This window comes from Amblyraja radiata, chromosome 3 (genome assembly GCF_010909765.2).
Source record: "Amblyraja radiata isolate CabotCenter1 chromosome 3, sAmbRad1.1.pri, whole genome shotgun sequence".
Classification (NCBI taxonomy): Eukaryota; Metazoa; Chordata; class Chondrichthyes; order Rajiformes; family Rajidae; genus Amblyraja; species Amblyraja radiata.
The window spans coordinates 110,830,605-110,848,374 of NC_045958.1; positions in this window are offsets into that span (position 1 = coordinate 110,830,605).

Below are 17,770 nucleotides of genomic sequence, written 5' to 3' on the forward strand. Positions count from 1 at the left end.
GGAGACTTTGCGCCCCACCCAAGGTTTCCGTGCGGTTCCCGGAGGTTGCAGGTGGTTGCCGGAGGTTGCAGGTAGTGGAAGCAGGTGGGGAGACTGACAAAAAACCTCCGGGAACCACACGGAAACCTTGGGTGGGGCGCAAAGTCTCCAGAGGTTTCCGTTCAGGTTTCCTAAGTGGGACAGGGGCATTACTCCAGCACTTTGTGTCCGTCTTTAGTTATAAACCAGCATCTGAAGTTCTTTTTTTTCTACGGAAACTATGGAATGGTTGCCCCTGGAGGTCATCCTCAAAAAAAAACAAATATCTCTCTAGTAATTTGGTCTCTTATCAAATGAAACTGGAAGAGGAAATCCAAGTAGAGGGAGAATCTGCACAGCGACGAGTCTTTGGCATGGAGCCACTTAGTCCGATTTCATTATTCTATTAGATCGCAGCTGTTCAGTGCTTCAATTCCATTTACCTACTTTGGCCATTATCTCCTGATACTGCAGCAAATATCTATCAATCTCTGAGTGGGGAAATCTCCGTTCACCTGGCCCACGCCGCCTTTTTGCAGAGGAGATTCCCGGAATCCACTACCGCTTATGGGAAAAAAATGTGCCTCGGGTTCAACTCATTTATGGTCAGTATCCATAAAGACTCCTCACACCCTTGTAATGGACTGTTCGAACTACTTCCCTCCGGCAGACGTTACAAGGCCTTCTACGCCCGAACCTCCAGACTCAGGAACAGCTTCATTCCCAGAGCTATAGTGGCTCTGAACCGGCCCTGCTGAGTGCCCCCCATCCCCATGGACTGTCTCCCTCGGATGGTCACGTCGCACAGACACATCTGCACTTTAGTCTGTTTGAACTGTTTTGACTATTTCACTGTTCTTTTTACAATCCATGTTCTCGGGATATCTATCTAAATTTTATTAGTTATTTAAGTTATGACATCGGATGGAAGCTGCAAACCCAAATCTCATTGCGCTTATGTGCAATGACAATAAAATATATTATTATTATTATTAAAGTGGGCACCACTCTAAAGTAGTTTAAGTGTGGCACTACCATAAGGCAGTTGAAGTGTGCGCCCCACTAAGGTAGTTTAGACGGTTAGGCTAGCTGGCTGCATGGTTAATCATAAGGTCACAAGGTCATAAGTGGTAGGAGTAGAATTAGGCCATTTGGCCCATCAAGTCGACTGCCATTCAATCATGGCTGACCTATCTCTCCCTCCTAGCCCCCAGGGACGACAGATGGCACAATGGGCTAAGTGTTCGGCTGGCAACCGGAAGGTAGCCGGTTCGAATCCCGCTTGGAGTGCATACTGTCGTTGTGTCCTTGGGCAAGGCACTTCACCCACCTTTGCCTGTGTGTGAATGTGTGTGAGTGACTGGTGGTGGTCGGAGGGGCCGTAGGCGCAGATTGGCAGCCACGCTTCCGTCAGTCTGCCCCAGGGCAGCTGTGGCTACAGAAGTAGCTTACCACCACCGAGTGTGACTGAGGAGTGAATGAATAATGCGATGTAAAGCGCCTTGAGTATTAGAAAGGCGCTATATAAATCCCATCCATTATTCTCCTGCCTTCTCCCCATAACCCCTGACACCCACCCGTGCTGAGCAAGAAGCTGGCTGGCTAGCTGGCTAGACATCTAGCTGGCTAGACGTCTAGCTGGCTAGGTGTGGCTGGGTGGCTAGTTGCCTACATTACGACATGGCTAGCTGGGTGGACAACCAGTTAGCTGGGTGATCAGGAAGCAAGTTAATTCCCGGGATGGCGGGACTGTCATATGCTGAGAGAATGGAGCGGCTGGGCTTGTACACTCTGTAGTTTAGAAGGATGAGAGGTTATCTCATTGAAACATATAAGATTGTTAAGGGCTTGGACATGCTAGAGGCAGGAAACATGTTCCCGATGTTGGGGGAGTCCAGAACCAGGGGCCACAGTTTAAGAATAAGGGGTAAGCCATTTAGAACGGAGACGAGGAAACACTTTTTCACAGAGAGTTGTGAGTCTGTGGAATTCTCTGCCTCAGAGGGCGGTGGAGGCAGGTTCTCTGGATACTTTCAAGAGAGAGCTAGATAGGGCTCTTAAAGATAGCGGAGTCAGGGGATATGGGGAGAAGGCAGGAACGGGGTACTGACTGGGGATGTTCTGCCATGATCACATTGAATGGCGGTGCTGGATCAAAGGGCTGAAAGGCCTACTCCTGTACCCATTGCCTATTGTCTAAGTTAGATAGATAGCTAGACAGCTAATGAGCCAGATAGCTGGAGAGCTGTAGTGGACTGCCAGATAGCTAGACAGCCAGCAAAATAGCTCGTAGCTAGTAACTTGATAGGTGGGTAGCTAGATAGTTATTTAGCTAGACCGGCTGCTCTGTGGGGGCGCGCTCTCTCTTTCGCTCGAGAGAGTAAATCTAGATAGATTTTGCTAACTATGTAGCTAGATAGCCATAGGTAGATTGGTAGATAGCTAGATAGCCAGCTAGCCTTGTGCAGTACTCGAAGGAGTTTTAGTGTGCACCATTCTAAGGTAGTTTAAGTGTACACTATTGTAAGTCTGTGGAATTCTCTGCCTCAGAGGGCGGTGGAGGCCTGTTCTCTGGATACTTTCAAGAGAGAGCTAGATAGGGCTCTTAAAGATAGCGGAGTCAGGGAATATGGGGAGAAGGCAGGAACGGGGTACTGATTGGGGATGATCAGCCATGATCACATTGAATGGCGATGCTGGCTCGAAGGGCCAAATGGCCTAGTCCTGCACCTATTGTCTGTTGTCTATTGTCTATTGTAATTTAAATATGCATCTTTAGGTTAAGGTTTATTAATGTCATGTGACCCGAGGTACAGTAAGAGGCTTTGTTATAAATGCTATCTAGTCAAATCAGATAATAATATATGTAAATGCATTCTGAAGCACAAAGAGACAATGGCCTTGGACACCATACTTGTGACATATTCCAAATATACTTTGATAAGTCAGTCAAAGAGTCACACAGTGTGATAACAAGCCCACAACGTGTCCCATTTACACTAGTCCCACCTGCCTGCATTTTGTCCATATCCCTCTAAACCAGTTCTATCAATAGACAATAGACAATAGACAATGGGTGCGGGAGTAGGCCATTCGGCCCTTCGAGCCAGCACCGCCATTCAATGTGATCATGGCTGATCATCCCCAATCAGTACCCCGTATCCATGAACCTGTTTAACTGGTGCGATGGTACCTGCCTCAATATGATTATCTAACACGATGATATGATCAACCCTCATCCTCCTGAGCTCCAAAGAATAAAGCCTTAAGGACCTGTCCCACTTGGCCGTCATTTGCACGCAATTTACACAACCTCGTAGTCACGTTGAGATGCACGGGTAGCGTGTGGACGGCCTGGGCCGGTCGCATGGAGAAGCGCGGAGGGGTATTGAGTTGCGCGCGATATCGCGCGGCGCTTCAGGATTTTGTAGTGCACAAAATCTTCACGTGCCTCCTGCCTGATGTATCGCGTACGCACGCGGACGTATTGCGTTCGCACGCTGACGTCCTGACCTCGTACGCGCAGTACTGTAGTATACGGATCAACTATCACGAATATCTTGATTGTACCTGCTTTTGATGGTGGAATGTTGGTGCATTTTGCGATGGAGTTTGAATCAGAAAGTCCCCAGAGAATAAGTCATCTCTATTGAGTCATTTGCCTGTATACATGTCGGTGACATATTGCGATTGGCAGATCTGCGACGTTTGATGCTGATGATGATTCATTAAAAATTGCGAATATTCAGACACTTGACACTCTTTTATAGAGTTTTAAACATTTTGTTCAACGGGCAGATGCACCAATAATTGAGTTCACGGCGCAAGGTTCAATATTAATGCAAGGTCAGAGAGTCAACAACATTCGGTATTTTGCTTATATGCTGAGTCAGCTCTGATTATTTTACCTGTTTATTTATTTTTTGTTCCAGTTTCACTCACAACGTGTAAAGTTCTTGAACCCCCATCCCACACCCCCAAAGGAACGAGCAAAAGCCACTTAATTAATAGGTGTTTGGCCATTCCCTGAATGCGGGGTACCATCCGCAATACAGCGACTGGAACCAATGCCATTTGTACTGAGCACGGAGCAAACATGTATATTCCGTGGTGGGGGAGGGGGGGGGGGATGAAAACATTACCCAAAGCGATCAATTTTCTGAATTACACCATAATTCGAAAGAAAATACAGTATTATGCACTAAACAACTTTCCACTGGGTATTCGAATGACGTCACTCGCTCCAGACGGCTGTGCTGACGCATGAAGACGCGGTGACAGTCGCGCGACCGTCGCGCGTCAGTCACTACCGGCCTGTCGCGTAAATGACGGCCAAGTGGGACAGGCCCTTTAGCCTGCTCAACCTCTCCCTGTAGCTCAGACCCTCTCGTCCCGGTAACATCCTTGTAAATCTTCTCTGCACCCTTTCCAGTTTGTCAACATCTTTCCAATAAAATGGTTCCCAGAACTGAACACAATACTCTAAATGCGGCCTCACCGATGTCTTATACAACTGCAACATGACCTCCCAACTTCTATACTCAATACTCCGACTGCTAAAGGCCAATGTGTTGAAAGCAAAAGCAATTATGGCAGAAGTTATTTACTCTAAATATTAATTCAGTGTCAGTATTCAAATTTTCAAATTGGAGTGAGCATGGTCTGAACTCAGATCTTATTGCCACTAGAGAATGTTCTTTATGTTAAACTCTTAAACTGAGTGATGTATTTACTTTGAAACACAGGTCTGTCTTTGACATTTGTGACTGTCTGCAAAGGATTAACTCAATTAACTATGAAAGGGGGGAAAAACTATGAGCAAAAGCTTGAAAAGTGGTTGCCTCAAAAATTGATTTTAACGCAATTTGTAAGCAAAGGGTAGATAATTTGACTATTAATCCGGGCCTTTTTTCACCCAATATCTCACGAACCACTATTTTTTTGTTTGCTTGTTATTGTTACTGACCTTGGGTATGAGCAGAGTTCTCAGTGGAGTTCAGACAAAATTTCCCTCAGTCCAGGTGTAGGTATTTACTTTAGTTTACTTCAGAGATACAGCGTGGAAACAGGCCATTCAGCCCACCGAGACTGCACTGACCAGTGATCCCCGCACATTAACACTATCCTACACACACTAGGACAATTTACAATATTACCGAAGCCAATTAAACTAAAAACCTGCATTTCTTTGGAGTGTGGGAGGAAACTAAAGTACCCGGAGAAAACCTTTGCGGTCACAGGGAGAGCGTACAAACTCTGTATAGACAGCACCCGAATCAGGATCGAACTTACTGTTCTATCATTGCGCCACTATGCCGCATGTTCTAAGTTCTTGTTCTATGTAAATCTTTTCTCCACGGTTTCCAGCTTAATGAGATCCTTCCTGCAGCAGGATGACCAAAACTGAACACAATACTCCAAATGCGGCCTCACTAACATCTTGTGCTACTGTAACATAACATACCAACTTATATACTTCTACCCTGACTAGAGTTGCCAACTGTCCCGTATTAGCCGGGACATCCTGTACGCCCGGGCCAAAACTCCTCAGCTGGCCAGCCGGCTGGGCTTTGCGTGCAGTCCAGCACCCGGGCCAACTCATCATTCACCCAGCCACGGCCGAGCCGGTCAACGAATTGCCGTCGGGAATTTGTCCCTTATTTTGACCTTTTGATCCTTACTTGGGAATGATAAAGTTGGCAACTCTGACCCCGACTGATGAAGGCCAATGTAACAATAGCCTTCTTGACCAGTAAATGCCAGGAGTTTATCTACATTTTAAGCAGCTGTGAGTGACTACGACATAAGCAGTAAGAAAGGATTAATATTGTAGAAGCCTATTTATAGAGATTAACTGTGAGCCTTCACTAATATAACCATTTGGGCTTCTATAGAATTAATACTGATTACCTTATCATCTAATATAGAAATGACCATTCAATAAGCATTGAAAAATGGCATTACAAATAAATTGTGTGTTGAGAATTATAGCCAATACAAATACGTCATTTTTCAACATTATCTTGACATATTGTTTAGCATTAAGCAATATCTCTCTGTGCAGAGCAGATCGATTTTATTGCAGGTGAGACATTTTTGCAACTTACTGAAGCCAATTAACCTACAAACCCGCACGTCTTTGGAGTGTGGGAGGAAACCGAACACCGCCAGAGACCCGTGTTCCATCCTGACCACGGCTGCTGTCTGTACGGAGTTTGCTCCTTCTCCCCGTGACCCACGTGGGTTTTCTCCGGGTGCTCCGGTTTCCTCCCACACTCCGAAGACATGCAGGTTTGTAGGTCAATTGGCTTCTGTAAATGTCCCACACGGGTCACAGGGAGAACGTGCCAGCTCCGTACAGACAGCACCTATAGTCGGGATTGAACCGGGTCTCTGGCGCTGCACGGCAGCTATTCTACCGACGTGCCGCCCCAAGCCTTTACTTCAAGAAGGTGGAGATGTAGGACTACGTTATGAGTCCGTATCACTAGTGGTATCAATGATATCAGCTCGGTACATGCGAGTGTCATAGAAACATAGAAAACCTCCTAGGAGGCCATTCGGCCCTTCGAGCCAGCACTACCATTCATTGTGATCATGGCTGATCGTCCCCAATCAATAACCCGTGCCTGCCTTCTCCCCATATCCCTTGATTCCACTAGGCCCCTAGAGCTCTATCTATAGAAACATCAAAAGATATCACAACCTGTGCGCTTTAGATTCTTTGACTAAGTAAACCCTCTGTAAAATCAAAAGTGTTGGACAAAGGAAAGTATTGTTTCCTCAGCAAAAGTGAGAGGAGACTTTGGACTTTTAATTGTGGTGCACTGAGTCGCCCGATCAGATACGGTATCCGTCTCGATACAGTCATCATAAAGCCTGAATGAGGACAAAAGTTCAAAGCTTCTTAAAGTAGCTCTCCATGTGGTTAATTGGTTAGTTATGTGAGTTTTTATGAGTAGTTATTTAACATAGTTCTCACCAGGGTTGGCTTAATGACACTTAAATTGGAATGAATGCACCCGGGGCTAAACCCAGTGTTCCTAATGCCGACCTAAACTGCTATTAATATTGCAGCAGAGTGGTGGAATGCTAAGCACTCTTATAAATATTTGACGGGCCGCACAGCTAATTTAACATGGAGTCTATTAACAGCCACTAATATAACACAGCTGAACACCTCTGAGTCACGTATGGACATACAGGTTAAACAATGTAGTTGGAACATTTATATAGGTCCCTGTTCTGCAACTAGACTCAGAGAGTCGTAATGAAACAGGCCCTTCTGCCCATCACACCCATGCTAACCAAGATGCCCTATCTACGCGAGTCCCACCTGTCCACGTTTGACCCGTATCCCTCTAAACCCATGTACCCGTCCAAATGTATTTTAAATGTTGTTTAGTTTAGTTTAGTTTAGTTTAGTTTAGTTTAGTTTAGTTTAGTTTAGAGATACAGAGCAGAAACAGGTCCTTCAGCCAACCAAGTCCGCGACGACCAGAAATCCCCCCACACTAACAATAGACAATAGACAATAAACAATAGGTGCAGGAGTATGTGATCATGGCTGATCATCCCCAATCAGTACCCCGTTCCTGCCTTCTCCCCATATCCCCTGACTCCGCTATCTTTAAGAGCCCTATCTAGCTCTCTCTTGAAAGTGTCCAGAGAACCAGCCTCCACCGCCCTCTGAGGCATTGGATAAGACTATCCTACACAAGCTAGGGACAATTTACAATTTACAATTATACCAAGCCGATTAACCTACAAACCTGTACATTTTTCGAGTGTGGGAGGAAACCGAAATGTGGGCAAGTTGGGCTGAAGGGCCTGTTTCCACGCTGTATCACTCTGTGACCTTACAAAGTCTAACTATTATAGAAAACCCTGCCCTCATCCCCTAAAAATGATCCCATCTCCAGTTGGATACCCTTCCCGTTTTTAATTTTTAATTTGAATATATTTAATAGTAGCGAAATGTAGCAGTATGAATAATATGGGTCTCCACCGGCGGGAGGGTGGGGGTCATTTTCCCACCCAAGCCATAGGTGACTGGGCAATCTGAACCCAAGCACCAAGTTGCAAGCGGCCGAAGGTGCGCGTCCCTCGGGACAGCCCCCACTCTCCCACGGCTGAGGGTCGGGTGGAGCGGAGTTGTGGGACAATGTTCATCCCTCCACAGTGATGTGATGGACGCGGGGGTCTGGACCAATTGCTGACAAGTCCCGCCCCCCGGCAACGTCATGTCCATTATTTGACTTTTCTGTTGAGCGGCAGTCGGTCCGTTGGCTTGTAGGCGACGCCGCCTTTCGGGTAGGTGGCGTTTCGGCTGAGTGGCCATTTGATGAGTTTGCTTTTAAACGATGCAGCCTTTCGGTTAGTTGGCGTTTCGGCTTTGTTTCCATTCGGTTATTTGGCTTCCACTTCTTTGCTTCGGCTTCTCGTCCGTCGGCGCCACGTTCACACGTGGTACAGACAGCACCTGGGTTTCTGGCGCAGTAAGGCAGCAACTCCGTCGCTGCACCTTGCAGCTAAACAGAACAAAGCATTTAGAGCAAGCTAGCAACATAGTCATAGAGTCATAGAGTGATACAGTGTGAAAACAGGCACTTCGGCCCAACTTGCCTACACCGACCAACAATGTCTCAGCCACACTAGTCCCACTCGCCTGTGTTTGGTCCATATCCCTCCATACCTGTCCAATCCATGTACCTGTCTAATTGTCTCCTAAATGATGGGATAGTCCCAGCCTCAACTACCTCGTCTGGCAGCTTGTTCCATACACCCACCACCCTTTGTGTGAAAAAGTTACCCCTCGGATTCCTATTAAATCTTTTCCCCTTCACCTTGAACTTACGTCCTCTGGTCCTCGATTCCCCTGCTCTGGGCAAAAGCCACTGTGTATCTACCCGATCTATACCTCTCATGATTTTGTACACTTCTATAAGATTTCCCCCTCATCCTCCTGCGCTCCATGGAATAGAGACCCAGCCTACTCAACCTCTCCCTATAGCTCACACCCTCTAGTCCTGGCAACATCCTCGTAAATCTTTTCTGAACCCTTTCAAGCTTGACAACATCTTTCCTATAACATGATGCCCAGAACTGAACACAATATTCTAAATGCGATCTCATCAACGTCTTATACAACTGCAACATGACCTCCCAACTTCTATACTCAATACTCTGACTGATGAAGGCCAAAGTGCCAAAAGCCTTTTTGACCACCTTATCCACCTGCGACTCGACCTTCAAGGAACCATGCACCTGTACTCCTAGATCCCTCTGCTCTACAACACTACCCAGAGGCCTACCATTCACTGTGTAGGTCCTGCCCTTGTTAGACATCCCAAAATGCAACACCTCACATTTCTCTGTATTAAATTCCATCAACCATTCCTCTGCCCACCTGGCCGATCGATCCAGATCCTGCTGCAATCTTTCACAACCACCTTCACTATCTGCAAAACCACTCGCTTTTGTATCATCAGCAAACTTGTTTATCTTGCCCTGTATGTTCTCATCCGAATCATTGATGTAGATGACAAACAGTAGCAGGCCCAGCACCGATCCCTGAGGCACACACACTAGTCTTGATCTCATCTTCCATTCCACTGACAAGCAAAGAGATAGATAAGGAATTATGTAACAGAAATATGTGACTTTATCAGTCAATGGTGATGGCTTCACTTTATAGATAATATTCCTTCTGGTTTTGGAGATCTAGTTTGACCTTGCTGGAGGGGAAATAAAGTCAAAGAGCAGGGGAAAATTCTCCGGTCGCGGAGATTGTGTGTATTTCCATTTTATTTGTGAATCATGAGTTTACTTTAGAGATACAGCACGCAAACAGGACCTTCGGCCCACCGAGTCCGTGCAGACCAGAGACTATCCTACACACTCTGAACAATTTACAATTTTACAGAAGCCAATTAACCTACAAACCTGCACGTCTTTGGAGTGTGGGAGGAAACCGGAGCACCCGGAGAAAACCCACGCAGGTCACGGGGAGAACGTGCAAACTCCGTACCGACCGCACCCGTAGTCAGGATCGAATCGGGGGTCTCGGGCGCTGTGAGGCAGCAACTCTACCGCTGCGCCACCGCGCTGCCCAATCTGTTGATCATAAATCTTGTTCAGAGGCAAGAACATGTTCTTTTTCAAATTGTCTCCCCGTTCCTCACCCATTCTAATTCTTTGACTCTTTTTTTCAATGTCTTGTTCTCACACTGCCACCATTGTGTTCCTATCTTCCATTTATCTCACTGCGGGGTTGGCAAGGAGTGGATAAGCTTTGAAACATGTCATGGTGTAAGGCAGGTGGCAGCAAATTGATGGCCTGTTTTTATCCTTGTGCAATTAACTTCAATTGAAATCAAAATGGTGTCCCACTTACGCTATTTTTTTCCGCGACTTGCCGGCGCCAGTCATAGTCGCAGCAGGTCGCCGAAAATCTTCGAAATGTTGAAAATCCAGCGGCGACCAGAAAAATGTACGACTCTTTGTGCGACTACTTACCACCAAACAGGCGTCACGTATCAACATGTCGCGGGATGACGCCTGTTTGGTGGTGAGTAGTCGCACAAAGAGTCGTACCAACATTTCGCCGAAAAAAAATCAGGTAAGTGGGACAGGCCCTTACGTGGCATAGAATAGATAGATTCATTTTTCATTACTGCATCTTTTATTCCTTCACAGAGTCAAAACCTACCTCTGTGTTATTCTGCCTGTTGCACAAGTAGTAACATTTAATGTGTAGGAAAGAACTGCAGATGCTGGTTTAAATCGAAGGTAGACACAAAATGCTGGAGTGACTCAGCGGGACAGACAGCACCTCTGGGGAGAAGGAATGGCTCGAGACCCTTCTTCAGACTACTTATGGAAAAGGGGAATGAGAGATATAGACGATGATGTAGAGAGATAAAGAACAATGAAAAAGAAGGGTCTTTTACCCAGAATAGGGAAATCGAGGGCCAGAGGACATAGGTTCAAGGTGAAGGGGAAAAGATTGAATAGGAATCCAAGGGGTAATATTTTCACACATAGGGTGGTGGGTGTATGGAACAAGTTGCCTGAGGAGGTAGTTGAGGCTGAGACTATCCCATTGTTTAAGAAACAGTGGGGCAGGTACATGGATAGGACAGGTTTGGATGGATATGGACCAAGCGCAGGCAAGTGGGACTAGGGTAGCTGGGACAATGTTGGCTGGTGTGGGTGAGCTGGGCCTGTTTCCACACTGTATCACTCTATGACTCTATCTCTAAACTAAACTAAGCCAGGTCTTTACAACTCAGCACATAACTCTCTCAATGTTGGGGGGGGTTTTCTCTCTGAATTTCACTCTGTCCTTTCCTTCATGTAAAATTTACAACGTTAAGAGTTATCAGGTCACAAAGTGGTACTTAGTACGTGACACATTGTGCTTTTCCTTTCAGCCAAGAGGTGCAGGGCAGCACACATAGTGTGCTTTTTTATTGTAGCTCACGCCCTTATCTTGAATCGCATTGTGTACACATACACTGGGCGAGAGGACAGGCAGTGGAGCTTAATCAGCAGTGTATGAGGTTCACCGCACTTCATGTGCTGGCTGCTGTCTCTCCATGTGTGAGCAATCACACTGCAGGAACGATAGAGAGATTACACCAACCTTAGCAAAGGTCACTCAGGGCTTGATGACCGGGCCTCAGGCTTTCACATTCGCGGGTAGGAAGGAGCGGTGGACGCTGGGTTGAACCGAAGATGGACACAAAAAAGCTGGAGTAACAGAGAGTGGTGAATCTCTGGAATTCTCTGCCACAGAAGGTAGTTGAGGCCAGTTCATTGGCTATATTTAAGAGGGAGTTAGATGTGGCCCTTGTGGCTAAAGGGATCAGGGGGTATGGAGAGAAGGCAGGTACGGGATACTGAGTTGGATGATCAGCCATGATCATATTGAATGGCGGTGCAGGCTCGAAGGGCCGAATGGCCTACTCCTGCACCTATTTTCTATGTTTCTATGTTTCTATGTAACTCAGCGGGACAGGCAGCATCTCTGGGGAGAAGGACTGGGAGACGTTTCGGGTCGAGACCCTTGCTTCAGACTGCTAATTGGGAGTAGGGGGATATAGTCTTTGCAGGAAGCAGGGTGGGAAGAAATGTAGTTGTGGGAGTCAGTGGGTTTGTAATAGACGTCAGTCTAGTCTATTTCCTGTGATGGAGACGGTGAGATCAAGAAAGGGGAGGGAGGTGTCGGAGATGGTCCAAGTGAATTTGAGTGCAGGATGGAAATTGGTGGTGAACGTGATGAAGTCTGAAGCAGTCTGAAGAAGGGTCTCGACCCCAAACGTCACCCATTCCTTCTCTCTGGAGATGCTGCCTGTCCCGCTGAGTTACTCCAGCATTTTGTGCCTAACCTCATCATTCATACTCAGTAATCAAGAATGAATTACAAGGATGCTGTCTGGACTCATAAGTTCATGTTCATAAGGTTGAGTGAGTGGGCAGATGCGTGGCAGATGCAGTATAATATAGATAAATGTGAGGTTATCCACTTTGGCGGCAAAAACAAGGGGGCAGATTATTATCTCAATGGGGTTAGGTTAGGTAAGGGGGAGGTACAGCGAGACCTGGGTGTTACTGAAAGTTGGCGTGCAGGTACAGCAGGCAGTGAAGTAAGCTAATGGAATGTTGGCCTTCATAACAAGAGGATTTCAGTCTAGGAGTAAAGAGGTTCTTCTGCAGTTGTATAGGGCTCTGGTGAGACCACATCTGGAGTATTGTGTACAGTTTTGGTCTCCTAATTTGAGGAAGGACATCCTTGTGAATGAGGCAGTACAGCGTAGGTTCACGAGATTGATCCCTGGGATGGCGGGACTGTCATATGAGGAAAGATTGAAAAGACTAGGCTTGTATTCACTGGAGTTTAGAAGGATCAGGTGGAATCTTATAGAAACATATAAAATTATAAAAGGACTGGACAAGCTTGATGCAGGAAAAATGTTCCCAATGTTGGGCGAGTCCAGAACCAGGGGCCACAGTCTTAGAATAAAGGGGAGGCCATATAAGACTGAGGTGAGAAAAAACTTTTTCACCCAGAGAGTTGTGAATTTGTGGAATTCCCTGCCACAGAGGGCAGTGGAGGCTAGATCACTGGATGGATTTAAGAGAGAGTTAGATAGAGCTCTAGGGGCTAGTGGAATCAAGGGATATGGGGAGAAGGCAGGCACGGGTTATTGATTGGGGATGATCAGCCATGATCACAATGAATGGTGGTGCTGGATCGAAGGACCGAATGGCCTCCTCCTGCACCTATCTTCTATGTTTCTATGTTTCTATAAATGATAGGGGAAAAATGGGGCCATTCAGCCCATCAGGTCTACTCCGCCATTCAATCATGGCTGATCTATCTCTTTTCTCCTAACCCCATTCTGCCTTCTCCTTGACACCCGTACTAATCAAGAATCTATCTAGTTCTCCCTTAAAAATATCCATTGACTTTGCCTCCACAGCCTTCTGTGGCAATGAATTCCACAGATTCACCACCCTCTGACTGAAGAAATTCCTCCTTCTCTCCTTCCTAAAGGAACGTCCTTTAATTTTGAGGTCATGACCTGTGATCCTAGACTTTCCCACCAGTGGAAACGTCCTCTCCACATCCAGTCTATCCAGACCTTTCACTATTCGAGGGCCCGTGCTATAGGGAGAGGTTGGGCCGGTTAGGACTTGATTGAATGAATAAATATTTTATTGTCACATGTGGCAAGTTCTTTCCTTGCATAACCCAACGTATGCAAAAGTCACCACATTCGGCGTGTATATGGTATCCACGCCAGGTCTCCCCCTCCCCCACCCCACTCTCCCTCATGGCAGTCCCGCCACCCAGGGACCCCATTGTCCATTGTTCTACCCTGATTCCTTGGAGCGTGGGAGGTTGAGGCACGGTGATCTTATAGAGGTCGTTGTCATAAAGTCATAGAGTTATACAGCATGGAAACAGGCTCTTCGGCCCGACTTGCCCACGCCAGCCATCTACACTTGTCACATTTGCCTGCGTTTGGCCCATATCCCTCGGAACCTGCCCTTTCCATGTGCTGTCTAAATGTTTCTTAAACGTTGCGATAGTACCTGCCTCAACTACCTCCTATGGCAGCTTGTAATACACCTACCAACCTTTATGTAAAAAAGTTACGCCTCAGGTTCCCAACGTCACCTTAAACCTATCTCCTCTGGTTCTCGATTCGACTACTCTGGACAAGAGACTTGGTGCATTTACCTGATCTATTCCTCTCAAGATTTTGTACACCTCTATAAGATCACCCCTCACCCTCCTGCGCTCCAAGGAATAGGGTCAATAGACAATGGACAATAGACAATAGGAGCAGGAGTAGGCCATTCGGCCCTTCGAGCCAGATCCGCCATTCAATGTGATCATGGCTGATCGTCCACAATCAGTACCCCGTTCCTGCCTTCTCCCCATATCCCCTGACTCCGCTATTTTTAAGAGCCCTATCTAGCTCTCTCTTGAAACCTAGGGTCCTAGTTGTATTTATGTATGGTATATCTGATACGTTTGGATAGCATGCAAAACTAAGCTTTTCACTGCACCTCGGTACACGAGACAATGATAAACCCTAACCTAAGGTACAGCATGGAAACAGGCCCTTCGGCCCACCGAGTCCATGCCGACCATCGATCACCCGTTCACACCAGCTCTATGTTATCCCACTTTCTCCTCCAGGCCCTACACACCAAGGGCAATTTACAGAGGCCAATTAACCTACACACTCGCACCTCTTCAGGATGTAGGGGGAAATACGGAGCACTCGGAGAAAACCCACGCGGACACAGGGAGAACGCTGCAAACTCCGCACTGACAGCCACCCCTCAGCATTGTGTTAATTGCCAGGGCTGAGAGGAAGAAAGTACCACCTGATATACAATGTGACCAAAGTAGAGAGTAAAGCCCCTGTCCCACTTATGTGTCCTTGGCACGCTAATTACGCGACCTCGTGGTCACGTTAAGGCGCGACGGTACCGCGAAGGTCGCGCGTGACTCCATGCGACCGCACAGCCGTCTGGAGCGCGTGACTTCATTTGAAGATGGACACAAAATGCAGGAATAACTCAGTGGGACCGGCAGCATCTCTGGAGGGTCTTGGGCCTGTCCCACTTTGGCCTTCAGTTACGTGACAGGCCGGTGGCGTGCAAAGATTTTGTTCGTTACAAAATATCGGAGCGCCGTGCGATACCGCGCACAACTCCATACCCCTCCGCGCTTCTCAGTGGGACCGGCCCCGCGTGGCCACACGATGCCCGTGCTCCTCAACGCGACGACGAGGTCGCGTAATATGCGTGCCAAGGACACGTAAGTGGGACAGGGCCTTTAGATTCAAGTCCAAGTCGATATATTTAAGGCAGAGATAGATAGATCCTAGATTAGTACGGGTGTCAAGGGTTATGGGGAGATGGCAGGAGAATGGGGTTGAGAGGGAAAGATAGATCAGCCATGATTGAATGGTGGAGTAGACTTGATGGGCAGAATGGCCTAATTCTGCTCCTATCACTTATGGACTTAGTATTGTCAGCTATTTCACAGGTTTGCCTCTTTTGCCTTCTGGAAAGAAGGACAATTCTTACCAATTTTTATCCTCTCAAAGGTTAGTTCAGTTTAATTTAGAGATACAGCATGGAAACAGGTATAGTCTTTCTGCGGCCCGGATAGCACGCAACGAAAGCTTTTCATTGTACCTCGGTACACGTGACAATAAACTCAACTCAACTGGCCCTTCGGCCCACTGTGTCAGTGCCGACCCACGATCACCAGTACACCAGCACTATCCCACACACTGGGGACAATTTACAGAGGGCAATTAACCTACAAAGCTCTACGTTGTTGGGATGTGGGAGGAAACCGGAGAAACATAGAAACATAGAAAATAGGTGCAGGAGGAGGCCATCCGGCCCTTCGAGCCAGCACCGACATTCATTGTGATCATAGCTGATCGTCCCCAATCAATAACCTGTGCCTGCCTTCTCCCCATGTCCCTTGATTCCACTAGCCCCTAGAGCTCTATCTAACTCTCTCTTAAATCCATCCAGTGATTTGGCCTCCACTGCCCTCTGTGGCAGGGAATTCCACAAATTCACAACTCTCTGGATGAAAAGGTTTTTTCTCACCTCAGTCTTAAATGGCCTCCCCTATATTCTAAGACTGTGGCCCCTGGTTCTGGACTCGCCCAACATTGGGAACATTTTTCCTGCATCTAGCTTGTCCAGTCCTCTTATAATTTTATATGTTTCCATAAGATTCCCCCTCATCCTTCTAAACTCCAGTGAATACAAGCCTAGTCTTTTCAATCTTTCCTCATATGACAGTCCCGCCATCCCAGGGATCAATCTCGTGAACCTACGCTGCACTGCCTCAATCACAAGGATGTCCTTCCTCAAATTAGGAGACCAAAACTGTACAAATTAGGAGACCAAGAACCCGGTGAAAACCCAGGCAAGTCATGAGGAGAACGTGCAAACTCCGTGCAGACGGCACCAGTAGTCAGGATCGAACCGGGGTCTCTGGGGCTGTGAGGCAGCAACTCTACCGCTGGGCCAAAGCTTACCCCAGAGCCGACTTACTTTTCCCTCAACACTCTGCTAAATGACAATGTTTCACCTCGACAGCCCCCTGCATTGCTACTCATTTCACTGGAGTCTAAATTCACCAATAAAGGCCAGCTTGTCAGATTTGCCAACCTCCCAAATTTCCTGTTATTAATTTTGACAGCTGGAAAATCAGGAAATACACTTATCTGACCGACAACCTTGCTGTCAAGCACTAAACCTTGCTTATAATTATCAGCAGTAAAAGTGCAAATACACATTTGGTGCCGCACGGTGGCGCAGCGGTAGAGTTGCTGCCTTACAGCGCCAGAAACACAGGTTCGATCCCGACTACGGGTGCTGTCCATACAGAGTTTGTACGCCCTCCCTGTGATCTGCTTGGGTTTTCTCCGAAATCTTCGGCTTCCTCCCACACTCCAAAGACGTACAGGTATGTAGGTTAATTGGCTTGGTGTAAATGTAAAATTATCCCCAGTGTGTGTAGGACAGTGTTAGTGTGCGGGGATCGCTGATTGGCACGGACTCGGACTCAAACTGTTTCCACGCTGTATCTCTAAACTAAACTAAACTAAACTATACCTTGACAATAGACAATAGACAATAGGTGCAGGAGTAGGCCATTTGACCCTTCAAGCCAGCACTGCAATTCAATGTGATCATGGCTGATCATCCACAATCAGTAGCCCGTACCTGCCTTCTCCCCATATCCCCTGAAATTATTGATGCTTGTCTGTCAGATCATAGCGCAATCATATTTGATGCATCTCTGCCTCAAAATCTCATCTCCCTATTCATTACTCCCATTACATAAACTCATTGATTGCCAGTAAGTTCTCTGAGGCTCTCATAGCTGCTCCCGACATCTGCACCATCGAGGCTTCTCCCCCCATCTCAGCACTGACAATCTCATTCTTCTATTCAATACCACTTGCTCTTCCATCCTGGATTCTGTTGCTCCTCTTAAAATGAAAAAGCCTAAGCCTAAAGGTTGGCCTTGGCTCAATGACTCCACCAGAACCCTAAGAAGAGAGTGCAGAAAATCAGAATGGAAGTATAAATGTGATAAGCTTCAAATTTCCTTCGAATTTCTGAGAAACAATCTTCTCAAATACCAGGAAGCTGTAAAGCCTGCGAGAACACAATACTTTTCCGACCTTAT